The following is a 4,292-nucleotide window of genomic DNA, read 5'->3' as shown; positions in this document are numbered from 1 at the left end:
GTGCGCACCTCGCGTGCACCTTGGTGCGCACACCTTGGCTGGGTTGCGCGCCCTGGTGGGCACCATGGTGCGCACCAAGGAGCGCTCCGAAGTGTGCTCCAAGGTGCGCCGTGCACGAAGTCGGAGCCCGGTTTGCCCCGGGTGCGCACCTCGCGTGCACCTTCGCCGCGGTGGGCACCATGGCGTGCACGAAGTCGGAGCCCGGTTTGCCCCGGGTGCGCACCTCGCGTGCACCTTCGCCGGGGTGGGCACCTTGGTGTGCAGACCTTGGCTGGGTTGCGCGCCCTGGTGGGCACCATGGTGCGCACCAAGGAGCGCTCCGAAGTGTGCTCCAAGGTGCGGCCTGCACGAAGTCGGAGCCCGGTTTGCCCCGGGTGTGCACCTCGGGTGGGCACCTTGGTGCGCATGCCTTGCCTGGGCTGCGCACCAGGGCGGGCTCAAGATGGCACCCGCGTTCCTTTTTTTTCACTATCTTTCAAAACGGAAATTTTAAAATCTCATTTTTTTTTGCCTTTTTCTGGAAATTAGTGAAGGCAGCGCATCAAAGGTGCGCACCTCGCTGCCCACCACGGTGCGCAACGCCGGTGGGCACCCGGGAGTGCTTCGAAGTGTGCTCCAAGGTGCTGCGTGCACGTTGTCGGAGCCCGGTTTGCCCCGGGTGCGCTCCTCGCGTGCACCTTCGTCGGGGTGGGCACCTTGGCTGGGTTTGCCCCGGCTGCGCTCCGAAGCGGGGTTATTGGAGCGCCGCCTCTTTTTTTGTCGGAGCGTTTGGTGGGGTTTCTCGCATTGGCTCTTCCCAGGCCCGGTTGCCACCCTGGCGCGCACGAAGTCGGAAGTAGGGTTAATTGCCCGGGTGCGCACCTTTGCCAGGGTGGGCACCTTGCCTGGGCTGCGCACCAGGGCGGGCTCAAGATGGCACCCGCGTTCCGTTTTTTTCACTATCTTTCAAAACGGAAATTTCAAAATCTCCTTTTTTTTTTGCCTTTTCTGGAAATTAGTGAAGGCAGCGCATCAAAGGTGCGCACCCGGGAGCGCTACGAAGTGTGCTCCAAGGTGCGGCGTGCACGTTGTCGGAGCCCGGTTTGCCCCGGGTGCGCACCTCGCCTGCACCTTGGCCGGGGTGGGCACCTTGGCTGGGTTTGCCCAGGGTGCGCTCCGAAGCGGGGTTACTGGAGCGCCCCCTCTTTTTTTGTCAGAGTGTTTGGTGGGGTTTCTCGCATTGGCTCTTCCCAGGCCCGGTTGTTGGGTGCGCTCCCACCCTGGCGCGCGCGAGGTTGGAAGTTGGGTTAATTGCCCGGGCGCGCACCTTCGCCAGGGTGGGCACCTTGGTGCACACACCTTGGCTGGGCTGCGCACCAGGGCGGGCTCAAGATGGCACCAGCATTCCCTTTTTTTCACTATCTTTCAAAACGGAAATTTTAAAATCTCGTTTTTTTTTGCCTTTTATGGAAATTAGTGAAGGCATCGCATCAAAGGTGCGCACCTCGCTGCCCACCTTGGTGTGCTCCGAGGTGCCCACCACGGTGCGAACCCGGGAGCGCCCCGATGTGTGCTCCAAGGTGCGGCGTGCACGAAGTCGGACCCCGGTTTGCCCCGGGTGCGCACCTCGCGTGCACCTTGGTGCGCACACCTTGGCTGGGTTGCGCGCCCTGGTGGGCACCATGGTGCGCACCAAGGAGCGCTCCGAAGTGTGCTCCAAGGTGCGCCGTGCACGAAGTCGGAGCCCGGTTTGCCCCGGGTGCGCACCTCGCGTGCACCTTCGCCGCGGTGGGCACCATGGCGTGCACGAAGTCGGAGCCCGGTTTGCCCCGGGTGCGCACCTCGCGTGCACCTTCGCCGGGGTGGGCACCTTGGTGTGCAGACCTTGGCTGGGTTGCGCGCCCTGGTGGGCACCATGGTGCGCACCAAGGAGCGCTCCGAAGTGTGCTCCAAGGTGCGGCCTGCACGAAGTCGGAGTCCGGTTTGCCCCGGGTGCGCACCATGGCGTGCACGAAGTCGGAGCCCGGTTTGCCCCGGGTGCGCACCTCGCGTGCACCTTCGCCGGGGTGGGCACCTCGGCTGGTTTGCGCGCCCTGGTGCGCACCAAGGAGCGCTCCGAAGTGTGCTCCAAGGTGCGGCGTGCACGAAGTCGGAGCCCGGTTTGCCCCGGGTGCGCACCTCGCGTGCACCTTCGCCGCGGTGGGCACCTTGGCTGGGTTGGGCACCATTGAGCGCTCCGAAGTTTGCTCCAAGGTGCGCACCATGGCGCTCCAAGGTGCGCAGCATGGCGTGCACGAAGTCGGAGCCCGGTTTGCCCCGGGTGCGCACCTCGCGTGCACCTTCGCCAGGGTGGGCACCTCGGTGCGCACACCTTCTCAATGTTTTCTTGCCTTTTCTGGAAATTGGTGAAGGCAGCGCATCAAAGGTGCGCACCTCGGTGTGCTCCGAGGTGCGAACCCGAGAGCGCTTCGAGGTGCGCACGAAGTCAAAAGTCGGGTTAATTGCATTGTTTTCCCCGGGTGCGCTCCGAGGTGCGCGACATCGGTGCGCACCAAGGAGGGCTCCGAAGTGTGCTCCAAGGTGCGCACGATGGCGTGCACCTCTGGTGCGCACGATTCGGAGCTCGGTTTGCCCGGGGTGCGCACACCTTGGCTGGGTTGCGCACCTTTTGTGCGCTCCATGGTGCGTACGAAGTCGGAGCTCGGTTTGCCCCGGGTGCGCACCTTGATGCGCACGCCTTGGCTGGGCTGCGCACCTTGGTGGGCGCCTCCAAGGTGCGCACGAAGTCGAAGCTCGGTTTGCCCCGGGTGCGCACCTTGGTGGGCGCCATGGTGCACTCCGAGGTGCCCAAGATTGGTGCGCACCAAGGAGCGCTCCGAAGTGCGCTCCAAGGTGCGCAGGTGCGCGCGAAGTCGAAAGTTGGGTTAATTGTCCGGTTTGCCTCGGGTGCGCACCTTGCGTGCACCTTCGCCAGGGTGGGCGCCTTGGTGCGCACACCTTGGCTGGGCTGCGCACCCGGGCGCGCACACCTTGGCACCCGCGTTTCCTTCATTTTAAATTTTTTTTTTTTACAATCTCTCAAGTGGGAAATTCTATAATCTCAACTTTTTTTGCCTTTTCAGGAAACTTTTGAATGGAGCGCATCATTGGTGCGCTCCGAAGTGTGCTCCAAGGTGCGCACCTCTGGTGCGCTCCAAAGCTCTCTCCAGCTGCGTGCACCTGCCCCGGGCGCGCACCCGGCCCCGCCCAGCTTCGCTCACCTGTCCCGGGCGTCTGGTGCGGAACCTTAGAGTAAGAAACATCACCGTGCACCTTGGCCAACGTGCGCGACTCGACCGAGCGCGCACTGGCCGAGGTGCACACCGATTTCACCTGGGTGCGCGCGCAGCACCTCGGGCGCACCGGGGTGCGCGCACAACGCCCGGGTTGCACCGTGGCCTGTGTGCTCGGGGCGCCTCGGGTGCGCGCTCGGTGTCGCCCCGGCGCGCGCGGTAGTGCGGGCAACGCACCCCGGCCCGGCCCGGCCCCGACGAGAACGCAAACGGGCAAAAGGTTAATTCAAATAGCATTGCGACGCCCGGCGAAAAACTAAAAAAGGGTGCAACACCGGGACTTCCCGGGAGGTCACCCATCCCAGTACTACTCCGGCCCAAGCGCGCTTAACTGCGGAGTTCTGATGGGATCCGGTGCACTAACGCTGGTATGATCGCACCCGTTATGAGCTTGTCGCAGTGTGTACTTAGCAAACCGCGACCCACGTGCGAATCCACCCCGGCCACCCACCCCCGTCGAGGTGCACACCCTCCCTCGCGAAGTGCGCCCCGTTCGCCAAGTGTGAGCCCTGCCCGGGTGCACGCACCTTGCTAGGGCATCGGGTGTGCACCCGGCCCGGCCTACGTGCGTGCACCTGGACGGGGCGTCGTGTGCGTGCAGTGTCCCGTCTGCAACGCGGTGCCCACACACCACCTCGGGCGCAACGACCTGCGCTCACATGTGGGCCGAGTGCACCTTGGTGCATGTTCGGGGCGCCTCGGGTGCACGCTCGATCTTGCCCCGGTGCACCAAGGCGCTCGGTTTGCCCCGGGTGCGCACTTGGTGCAAGGTGGGCACCCAAAATAGGGATCAAGCACCAAAACACAAGTTTCGGGATGCAAAATGGGACCCAAGGACCACAAATGCGTTCCAAGACCCATGATGGGTCCACGAGAACAAAAATGTGTTCCGAGACTTAATAAACAAATATTGGGTTTTAGGAGAAGAAACATGCTCTGATGCCCAAAACGAGAATCGACCCCGAAAAGGCCACAGGCCAA

General features: G+C 63.5%; 1 non-coding gene across 1 annotated transcript; it reads right to left on the bottom strand.

Annotated features, from left to right (window-relative positions):
* Positions 1–3,574: 3,574 nt before the first annotated feature.
* On the bottom strand, positions 3,575–3,693 carry LOC131861097 (5S ribosomal RNA). The gene has a single exon (XR_009360178.1). It is a non-coding gene; the product is annotated as a 5S ribosomal RNA (ribosomal RNA).
* Between the last annotated feature and the right edge of the window lie 599 nt (positions 3,694–4,292).

Source organism: Cryptomeria japonica, unplaced genomic scaffold (genome assembly GCF_030272615.1).
Source record: "Cryptomeria japonica unplaced genomic scaffold, Sugi_1.0 HiC_scaffold_20, whole genome shotgun sequence".
Taxonomy (NCBI): domain Eukaryota; kingdom Viridiplantae; phylum Streptophyta; class Pinopsida; order Cupressales; family Cupressaceae; genus Cryptomeria; species Cryptomeria japonica.
This window is presented reverse-complemented; position numbering and strand designations above follow the sequence as displayed.